This window comes from Haliotis rufescens, unplaced genomic scaffold, assembly GCF_023055435.1.
Source record: "Haliotis rufescens isolate VD_foot unplaced genomic scaffold, xgHalRufe1.0.p SCAF_20, whole genome shotgun sequence".
NCBI lineage: Eukaryota > Metazoa > Mollusca > Gastropoda > Lepetellida > Haliotidae > Haliotis > Haliotis rufescens.
In genome coordinates, this window is record NW_025963891.1 from 19,502,512 (window position 1) to 19,514,998 (window position 12,487).

Here is a 12,487-nt window from a genome sequence, read left to right on the forward strand (position 1 = left end):
GCAACAGCATCCATCCCAGTATTATAGGAGTCAGAAGGTAGTTGATTGTGACAAGTAATTCAAGAAAGTAAAGTATTAGTAATTATTTTAAATGAGACACATTCATTGCTTGAAGGCTACCACAGACACAGACATAAAACTCTTTTTTGATGAATTGTGTTTACTGACTTTATGCCTGTAAAAGGATACTTTGAATTATCCCTAAAGTACGTGCTGAACATCAAAGAAAATAACCAGATTGAATGATGTAAGTTGTTTTTGTTTGACAGCAGGAAAAGCAGCTATTAGAAAAAATACAACTTTATCTCATTCATTGGCATTTCATTTCACTGGCTTGTGCAGAAAACATAAAAACAATGTTTAATTCCATTGTAAAACAATCTATCATTGAGAAAGTATAACCACACGTAATTAAGTGAGATATATAAACGGATTTGTTTCAGAGCACGTTTTTGTCACAGGAGCTATTCAATCCTAATGCTGATCAAAACAAACAAAATCCTATAAAGTGTTATAACTATTACCCTTGTTGAGTTGAATGACAACGAATGTGGGTCATTTCAGTAAAAACGTCTACATTGATTTAGATTTTATAACAAATTCAACTGAATCTCTGCAATCAGCTTTGTGATTACGTTCCCAGGCGTAACTGTCATTTTATTATCAGACTGCAGGTGAAGTTGGGATTCGGAAACCCACAACTTGATTCCGAAAGATATTTAGTAAGTTTCGATAGATATATAGACCAAATGCCCAAATGGTATAAAGAGTACTCTTAATGAAGTACCTTTGGGAATCCTCATAATATCAGACTTTACTTAATCAAGTCAACATGTGCATCTATTCACTGGACAAAGATATATATTTTCTATTTCCCGCCTTTAAATGACATCAGACCACCGAATTGGCTTCAATGTAGTTCGTCTTATAGACTGAGGGGCAAACGAAATAATACCTCAGTTGATTCTATCATAAGTTTAGTTTTCATTAAAAACACCTTAAGTTAGCGATATTATAGAAAAATCGTAATATACTGCCGCTCAAAACACTCCACATGGTTTTATTTTTTAATACATAATCTAAAACTCTAAAAACAAAAAAACCTAGCTGATGGGCATTTGAGACAGCTTATCTTTAAAAATCAATAAATTTGATCTTTTTAGAGACAATCAAATTTATCAACATTTCTTTCTATTTTCAATTACGTCAAAATCGAACTCCGTATACTCCCCCCCCCCCCCCCCCCCCCCCTCAGTTTACCTTGGTTTCTTGCACAGGCATTTAGAACGATGGGAACAAACACGCATGTCTCCCAGTTTTGCAACAGCAAGTTTAAATTTGCTTTAATGCCATTGCAGTGTAGACTAGGCCTTTTCGTTAAGACGTCAACACTGTTCAGGTTAATTGGTACTCATTTTAACAAACGTCATATCATGCTCGCAACGAAATTCGGTTTTACATGCCTCTCATTGAAAGGTACAATGGTTCTAATGATAAATGGATATATTGCTTCGGCCTGTATCACGTCCTACCTGTACATTCGCCTTGGTGTTCGGAAATGATAACTTTGTCGTTGTCAAGTATAATAATCTAACTGAATTAGTGGAAATGATATGTTTACCTAGTTCATGAACACATCTGAGACCAACCGTCTCGTTACAACTTGACAACTTGCTTTTTTCATGGCGACATTTCATGAACAGCCATCTTGAATACTGTACTTGTATCAACCACAGCGACCTCACAATAGTCGCATCCACACTCATTTCCCATTTGCAATCGCAAGCGTGATGATCAAGTTTGACCTAAAACATTCCGAACACAGTCCAACACGGGTTCCAAGTGCAGGAGAAGAGTCAAACTCTGTTTCCTCTAATCATGTAAAACGCATATCAGAACTTACTTTCGTGGTGTCGTGTATTCAATAGGAGAAATACTGTAAGATGGATGGTAGGGACGTCGACAGTGGAACACTCGTCTCAGAAGGATACAAGTCAGTGAATAATATGCTTTTAGGCTCTCTTGAGGGAGTCGTCTTGCTTTTATTTTATTCAGGAAGAGCAACAACAACACGCATGGTTCACAGCAGGAGAATACAGCTGTTGCTAATATGCTCATAACTCAGACATAATTACTCATCTCTTGAGATGTTTATATTCAGGATGTGCATATGTATTTGTATGCAGGCATTTGACTACAAGAGGGAACCCTGGCGTTCGGGGGGCATGAAAGTAGAAATCTTGATATATTGCTCGTATACATGTTTTTTTAAGATATTACAATCACACGATGTCTATAATGTCTGATGATAGTCTTTTTCGAAATGAATTATTTTTTCTGTAAGTCAAACGTGTAACTTGTGGAGAGTTCTGCAGATATACTAATAATGTTATGCGTAAATGAAGTAGAAGTATGCTTGTGAGACCCGTTCATCATTTGAAGTATTAATAAATGTTCAAGCTTCCACGAATATAAAAATCATGGGTAATCTCAACAGTGTCATTTCATGTACTATGTATCCCTCCTCGCGGTCGTAAAGCTCAACGTGAACCTCATTGCTTAAGTGCATAGCTATAACATAAACACATACAAGGGTGATTCGCCAACATGAAGAAATACGTTTTCACTAGGTTTAATATTTCCAAAGACGATATACACACTAAAGTAAAAGAGACAAAGCCCTTTCCATAACAATAAGAAAGTGTCCTTTGTACGATTCCCAAATGAATCAGTTGAGATCATGCTGCTGCATGTACCAGGTGTTCGCAAATCAAAAGAAGCAATTATGAAGCATATTTGCGCAAAGCTAGTGTCAAAACATATCTTTTTACGTTCCTCAAGATTGCGAAGCACGGTGTATACAACAGGAAACGGACTAGGTTATACTTTTGTCAGTAAGATGGCATTTACGTTTCACGAAGTCGTGATTATAATCTATATCGTCTTTTCGTTTTCTCAGCGTGTGAGTGGTTGCATGTGACAATCATTAAGGCTGTGAAATCGGAAAATAGGAGAGTACGATGTATTTTAGGTTTCTCCCACGCATCATCAGAATGATATCGAGAATGCACTCATGGTGGAACGTGCCAACTGACCGAGGAGGAAAAACCGAATGACATTTTCATGTCATGTCATGTCACAGAATACGTTCGTTAATTCATCAGTGACACATGTCAGTGTTATGTAAAACATTAAACTGCTTTTCGTGAGCATAAACGTAACAGAATTTCAAATATTGATATACAGCTTCACAATATCAACAGTTTAGAGTAAACAAATGATTTGGTTTGTCGATGATTTTGTGAGAAATACCGGCACCAAGTCCGACCGACTGATCCAATAAAGGTAGTGCCAGTAGGGATGTGTGGAAACTCTGTGTAAAGGTAATAGTTTGAGGTAAGCATCGAGAAATCAATCCTCTTGTCATACAGCGTGGCACAGATGTTGCTATCATTTTGAAGTTCTATCCAGACAGGAAACTAAGTAAGGTTTCTTAGTTTTTTCATTTCCAATTCAAGTGGACACATGAGGTGAAGATACTCATTAGTCTTAGCATTGATGAAAGAAATTTTGTCATCTATATATGAATACCATATATATACAGCAATGAATGGGATGTGGGGTTATAAACATCGCTGAGCCCCCTCATTCCTCTCACGCCATCATGTGCCTCGATTTCACCTGCACTTTCATCTTAAGCTTCTGAACGTGTCCATAAATCGCACACCATCAAACATTAAACTAAATCACACATGCCACACACAATTCCTTCATTTCATGCCAAGTTAAAAACCTAGGTTACACTGTCAGGTCCCAATAAAATCAGAGTCTCGTGGATTTTCGATGTTCAAAGTAGTACCCTCGCGTTTTAGAACATTCATTTCTGAATGTAATTTTTGGAAGATTTTGCCGTTACCTCTCTTCAAAGTTTCGTCATAGTTCGTATAACCTAAGTATCATCCATTCGGATGACACTACAGTTGATATATGGCTCTTAAAGTGTGTTCAAGTTAAGCTTTATGGTTTCTTTACACCATTGATAAGATATCGATCGTAAGATAAAATATGAATAGATAAGATCTGATAAGACTTTATTATCCCGAAGCGAATGTGTAGTGTGTCGTGAAATATATATAGTATGTTAAGGCATAGAGACCAACACACATACACACTAGCGAAAGTGTTGGAATTTAAACTACTTCAACTAGGGAATAACAGAAGATAACGAAGTTATACGAAGTTTTAGCTTACGTGTATAAATTAACAAATCCATAAAACGGTTTAGTTAAGAACACTGCATGTATCTAGAATTAGATAGAAAACACAATTTCACATTGGGGTAAAATTAGGCGAATACAGACTGGTATGAAAGATTAAGGACAAAAATCTCCTACAGCGACAGAAGGGTAAAAGCTTTAAATTTTAGTACGTTGTTACACAAGATGAACGCCGAGCTTTCATGAAAACTGCTAACTTGAAGTGTCATGTTTTCAGAGATAGCAATGTTGATTGTATTTATTTTGAACGAACTCTAAATACTTTGCATACACATTCCATGAAACAAAGATTGCTGGGTTAGGTTTCAAATGCCTTAAACGGCGAAGTTAATATACTCTTTACTGTCCCTTTCTGTAGAATATATTATTTATAAACATTCCACAACTGTATCGAATCAATCCTGCTGTCAAGAGACTTGTACACGTATTCACTTGATACATGTATTTTGATTTCTGTATTACTACTAATAATTATTAAAAAAAACAGATCACATTCTGATTAAATTTCTCCATCAGACAGGGGTGGTATCCGTGGTTTTCTTATTACATTTTAAAACAAAAAACTGTTCCCCCAACAGTCTGCGTGTAGAAATGTCGTTTTCTAAATTTAAACATGATTGACTTCTGTTTTGCAACTCAGTGTCTTTCAACGCGACGTTCTGGTGAGCTGCTTGTTATTTTATCAAGTAAGTGATACTTTCATATGTACTGTAAGGGCGCATTAAAGAATTATAAAAACTGAAATAAGATAAGTCAATCTTGCATTCATTCACTGCTACCACATGCTACTCCTTCATTACATTCAGTTTTATAAAAACAAAACGCCCCGTGTGGGTTTGATAATGTTTGATCTTGAACATATTACCTAAATAATCAATAGCAGTTTCATTCATATAGACTATACATCTACATTAACAAAACTGGTGTCGTTCACAATATCATCACCAGCAAATGTACGGCTTTTGGCAGATTGATAGCAAGTGGTATGTGGTAGTAGATATTGCTGTAAGTGTTTTTGTAGTGATTGTCAGTGCCAGCAAAGGACTCAAAGGCTAATAAGATGTCGAGTATTGTATAAGCCATGAAAAGGAAATGATTAGAGTCTTCTGCCCCTCATTGTTGTAAACACATACGACAGGCTTGATCGTTCGAGGATTTTCGGCATGGGACAGTTTCTAGGAGGTTATCTGTACCTATTATATTATAAGCGTGAGAAGAGGGTGATTCGAGGCCTTTCACTTGCGTCTAATCTATTTGCCAAGTCCGGATTGGATACCGTTTTGAAAACACCGAATTCCTGCCAGCTTCCATTACTATTTCCAGATTTAAGAACGGAAACAGAACTCCTTCAAAACTTTCGAGCGTGACAAAATTCTAAACATTCTAAAATTCATTAACATTTATTAAAAGGTCTGATAATAATTGTTGCTGCCACATATGTGTCCCATTGTCTTGTCTCTTTTGATTGTAAACTTAAAACTGTGTGTAATTTTAAAATGTATTAATAATACCTTGTGCTCGGGTGATCATTTACTGATTTCACAAATTAGTTCTGTACGTGCGGATTTATGGGTTTCGATTTGGAAATCACCTCGTAACACAAAGTATGTAGCGAATTCATCCAAAATGTAAGTGCAAGTGGAACTGACAGTAATAATTATACAGTGAAAAGTGGATAATGAATCTCTTACATCATGCTGACACAATCTAAGTAAACATTTACATTTCAATCTGCATTGATATTTCCGCGTTACTTAAACACGTCAAATATGAAATATAAAGTTACGTATCATTCATGTGTAGTTATGTATGGCGGTCTGTATGATTCTTATTATAATCATAATATTTTTCTGACGATTACAGGTTATTAATGCAACTGGTGAAATGCTTGGAACGGAAACATTTAGATATTATCATCATTCATCTCTGACAAACGGAAGCATCTTACTGTCCATTGTGTATTGACTCTAGTTGTATCCCTTTACTCTGGTGTGTGGTTTTATGGGTGCTTGAAATGAATTGTGTTGTGGATGGATGTATTACACAATTCAAAGGTCTATTCATGTTGAAAATGGTTTATCAAATCGTTGTCTCTTATTTACTTGAATTTTGTTCAAGCTTCTATTGGCACTCCTTAACATGACTTAGCAAACCACGAATTCAAACTTTTCTGAACAAAGTGTAAAACAAAAGTATGTACGAGGTTGTGTTATATGTGGCAAATGAGTGTGTAAGGTCGTGGAGCCATGCTAAATATGGTGTCATTTCCTTGTCAGCTTGCAACCGAATCTGCTTTTGGTAGTGTGGACAAGGCGTCCGGCCTTGGATCTGGAGGTCCGTGAATCTGATCAAAACACGAAACCAGAAAATATTATGATCACTACAAAATATACAAAAGGAACATTTGCCGTTTAAATTATTACCTTACAAAATGGAGAGAAAATCTACAAGAGAAACATAATTAGATCAATTTTATAAATTTAATCTCAGAGTACGTATGAGTGAACAAAATGGTCAGTCTACAATTTAACTGACCATGTAGACACGGCAGCCTATACATAATCGAGTCTGGATGAGATAAATCAGTGATTGATATTCTGAACAACTTCACACGCCCTCAGGTTTCGATGACACGCAATCTACCATGTCTCCGAGGCTGACCACTGATCCGTTTTGTCGCCTCATACGTCAAGCATAAGTTGCTGAGGAGTTTTTATAACCCGGAATCCCCATGCGTTTTGATTGCCCCATGTACTGTAAAAGAGTGACCTGCCAGATATTCATAAGGCACTTTGCATGATATAACTGTTCCGAAGTCACGTCTATTGCATTTATATCGCTCATATATACCATCTACTGTTCGTATGTCAATAAAACAACATCTGGGTTAAGCAAATAAGCATCACCTAAAATTACACCTATTTTAATGTATGTGCTACCATATCAATGATGACAAATCGATTGTAGTTTCCAACATTGCGAACACTGAGCAATGTCATGCTCAGACAAGCTTATGTTTTGGTAGATCGCTGTAACCACGGCAACTTCTAAGCGGTAAAATATTAATTATTTCAACCGAACCATTTGACAAGATCACAAGGGATACCATTGAATTTAATTTGACTGTAGACATGGGACTCGCACTGGACTGTTCGTAAGCTATAATGTAATTTGTTGGGAGATTATGTAAGCTGATTGAAGGATTTGTTGTATGTGCTAAAGGGACTGAATGGATTGTAAAGTTATTGCACTGTAACGTGATTATCAGTGCAATCATTTGAGAAAACGTACATAGTTCAGACGGTTTGGGTTTGGTGACATCGATGTTTTCCCAATCTCGAGGCGTGAGTTATATTTGTATGTAAACAAATTGATGTCTATGCTCTTTTATATTGTTGGTTGGTTTGTTTGTTTGTTGTTTAACGCCGCACTCAGCAATACTCCAGCTATATGACGGCGGTGTGTAAATAATCGAGTCTGGACCAGACAACCCAGTGATTAATATCATGAGCATCGATCCACGCAATTGAGATCGATGACATGTATCAACCAAGCCAGCGAGCCTGACCACCCGATCCCGATAGTCGCCTTCTACGACAAGGATAATTGCCTTTTACGGCAAGTATGGGTTGCTGAAGACCTATTCTACCCCGGAATCTTCACGGGTTTCTTTTATATTGAAAAGTCAATCTTGTGTATGTATTATTTGTATATCATGTGTATTTTTGTGCAGTGATAGGATCGTATGCAGATGTATGGATGTTTGTGGTGTCAAATATATGGTATAAATAAACCTTGGATCTCTCACACAAATGAACTAAATGTAGTATATCTCACACGAAGTAAGTTATATATGGCGGTATGTTGGTGGTCGTCATTGTAGGTATGTAAAATCCTTACCAGAATCGTAGAATGCAATGTGTAGTGTAAATCAAAATGCAAATACCTCTCAGTAAGATAGTCTAACTACATGTACTGTAAAGTAGAAGTCGTAAGCACAATTGATATTGGGTATTTCGTTAATAGTCGTTTGTATGTTGAATCACCGTGTTTGTAAAATTATTCCGAGAGTTTTCTCATGCTCGAATCTATGTAAGTACAAACAATCTGAATATGTGCATTAATGTTCATTGAAAGTTGAATGGTAATGTGTACTGAGGTGTATACATTGGATTATATAGCGTCCAGAGACCAGGAGGTACAGTGTCTGAGGCAGCTGACATGTGTGGTGTATACATTGGATTATATAGCGTCCAGAGACCAGGAGGTACAGTGTCTGAGGCAGCTGACATGTGTGGTGTATACATTGGATTATATAGTGTCCAGAGACCAGGAGCTACAGTGTCTGAGGCAGCTGACATGTGTGGTGGAAGACTGGCCGTGGAAGACTGGCCAAGGAAGTGACAAGGACCGAGAACACCAGCCAACTGGGATGTGAGAGATAGAACAGAGACTTGAGAGTTGGAGATGCGTCAGTAGAAACAGTAATGTTGCATTACTGTAGTGACTTTATTCACCTGGAGACCCGAGAAGTGCCCGGTTAGAATAGGTCAACAATCCACGCTTGTGGTAAGAGGCGACTAACGGGATCGGGTGGTCAGGCTCGCTGATTTGGTTGATGCACGTTGTCGTATCCCAGTTGCGTGGATCGATGCTCATGATGTCAATCACTGGATTGTCTGGTTCAGACTCGATTATTTACAGACCGCCGTCATATAGCTAAAATATTGATGAGTGCGGCGATAAACAATAAACAATAAACAAAACAAATTATTCACCTTGAGGGTGACTGTGACGTCATATACGGTTGATCCGTGTATGTGATGTGTGAACATTCTGAACAGCGACGTTTTGTAATATGTCGCGTATGTTGAATTGTTTATATAGTATTATCATGTATTTGCCGTAAAAGGCAATTATGCTTGTCGTAGAAGGCGACTATCGGGATCGGGTGGTCAGGCTCGCTGACTTGGTTGATGCCTGTCATCGATCCCAAATGCATGGATCGATGCTCATGATATTAATCACTGTATTGTCTGGTCCAGACTCGATTATTTACAGACCGCCGTCATATAGCTGGAATATTGCTGAGTGCCGCGTTAAACAACAAACCAACCAACCAACCAATGTGAGTAATTTGAAAATATATGTGTGAATTATATGAGTGGCAGAAAGAGAGTGGTTTCAAATGAAGTGAGTTAGTTATTTGGCATTAAAGTTAATTGGATTCGGATAAATCGTTACGTTTAGTTAATAAATTGATTATATATTCTCATTAAATTTCGTTCTTCTATTTTACGATTTTAAGTGCTGATGTGAGAACTATTTCAGTTATATCATAACGTGTCAGCTTGATATTTAACATTTAAAAAAATTACACATTTACCAAGTTCGTGAATCACACTAGCACAGGTTTGGCTCTACATCGTGATTCAACTGACATACTTCTAAACTCTGTATTGAAGCCAATTCGCTCCCTCACGGAATGAGCGAATAAACCATTTAATTAACAATACACGATTTTTTATCATCACCTCAAGCAACATCAGTCGTTATCATCAATCTTAATAATCCAACCACAATTCATCAAGTATTTCATTCGCGGCACACTGTTTTCAACAAACTTCGTATAACGCCATATAAATATAACGTCAGTTCAAACAAATTTGAAGTAACTTCCATTCATTCCAACTAAAATTGATTCTGTCGTTATTTCTGTCTGAGGAAGAAATATCTCATTTTGCAGAATTGAAAAGTTAATCGTTGAGGAGCCGCATTGCGAAATTGTTGTAACAAGAACCATGCTATGAATGTGTTCACACACGATTGCGAGGCGCTATCACCGATGGAGCGGTGAAGAAGATTGATTTGGGTACGGTGTATTCACTAATTCAAAAGCTCATCCACTGTGAGAAAGAGAGCTTTGAGCGAAAATGTGAAAGCTGCATCTCGTTCTTTACATAGTTATGTAAAATATGTAATTAGTATTAACAAGATACATGGGTGATGGTGAGTGAGAGAGCCAGTGAATGGTGAGCAATATTCAAGCTATGTCATGGCCTTCTGTAGCTGATCAAGTCTGGAGCATGAAGCAACGCAATCCCTACCCGGGCGTGAAGACACACACGCAAACAAGTCAGAGGGCCTGGCCATAGGAATCAATGCATTGTCCTCTCACGAAACGAAACAAGAGTCCTGGGAGCTTGTTCATGTGGAGGAGACGGGGTGGGGTGTTGGGAGGTCGGTGGATTTAAGAACGTAATACATACAGCCTATTGATGGTGTTTGTGCATTTTAAGTGAAAAGTAGGTGAGTATGTGATGCATATACCTTGGATAGACGTTTATCATCTACTTTATTATTTTTTATACACGCTATCTAAGATAATTCAACAAGAACCGATAAAGAACTACGGGAGCGTGTCGTCATCATTTCAATTTATCGACTCATGTTGAAAAAAACCTAATCGTTTTGTTATCTCCCAGATCAACACTCAACTATATGTCTAGGTATCACACAATATCTCCTTCAGATGCACTACACCTAAAACTGAGGGCTGCTCAACCGATGGAGTGCCAAGCCTGCTTTTGGTCTCTATTGCACATTCAGGATTGCACGTCACAAAGAAGGTATATACATGCTGACATTTCATGTTTAAGTGTTATCTTTACACATAATGGGGGCGGTGAGGTAGCCTAGTGGTTAAAGCGTTCGCTCGTCACGCCGAAGACCCGTGTTCAATTTCCCACATGGGTATAATGTGTGAAGCCCATTTCTGGTGTCCCCCGCCGTGATATTGCTGGAATATTGCTAAAAGCGGCGTTAAACTATACTTACTCACTTTACACATTACAATCTTACAGGTTTAAATTTGATAAAGCAAGTTTAAATAAAAACCAACTGAACGGATACAGATACATGCAGATGTTATTGTAACTACGATTTATTTGTTTTGTACAGTTTGTTACACGGGGCGATTTCAGATGAATTTATGATGTTCTTTATAAGCTGAAGAAAGACACTTGCAAATAGGTTACAATTCTAATTCTAATTGAGTTTTTACTCAAGTGGGAGCATCATATAGCACTTACCTATAGCTATGATCGTGTTTATTGTGAGTAAACATGCTGTGTGTGTGTGTGTGTGTGTGTGTGTGTGTGTCCGCATCCACATCCTTTCTGTGCCGTGGTAGACTGCTGGTTGCGTTCTAGGCCACGTCTCACAACTCGATTCCGGGATGTAGAAGGGACCAAAAAAAGAGGGTTTCACACCTTTATCAAGTGTTGGTCATAATTCACGCACCGACTGATTCATGCTCAAACGGGGTATTATCTCTGTTCACCTAGGGTAACCTTTACTATACTTTCTTGATCAACATCAGAAGATGTGAAGTTTGAATTATTTGATTTTTGCTGTAAAGTTCTTGCGTACATGTGGTTCGTTTTGAATGTTGGAGGAAAAGCCTAAAGTGACACAAATCTCAGACAATTACCACTTGAATGAAGCCAACGAGCACGGCTATATATAGCACTAGCTCCACTGGACTGAAGGTGAGTTACAAGTACACCCGTGGCGCAGTTTTGTGAAAACCACCACCCGTGAAGGTCTGGGTCATAATAGGTCTTCAGAAACCCATGCTTGTCATACAATTGCAGAAATTGCTTTGATTATTCTTGTCGTAAAGAAGCGACTAACGGGATCGGATGGTCAGGCTCGCTGACTTGATTGATGCATGCCATCGTGTCTCAATTGCGTGGATCGATATTGATGGTGTCAGTCACTGGATTGTCTGGTCCATACTCGATTATTTACAGACCGCCGTCATATAGCTAGAATATTGATGAGTCCGGCGTTAAGCAGAAAACTAACAAACTATGAAACAAACAAATCTGAAAACCACCTCGAATGTGCAGGAATAAGGGACTTTAAATTTATTCCATTGCGGTTTTTTCATACGCCTCAACGGAGATATGTGATAAGCGTTCCATACTTGTGTCCTTTAAATTGTTGTTTGGCATGTACAGGTACGCTCGGGATCATCGTATGGAGTGTTTCTCTAATCTGAACGGTCCGAACTCTTCATGATCCACACGTGTGTCGAATATCATTGTTGGTACTACGCTGCACATATTCACTTTAGGTCAAATGGTCAATTATAATACTTGTGTGAGTATATAATGAAATATGTAAATGTATATAACATGTCATTT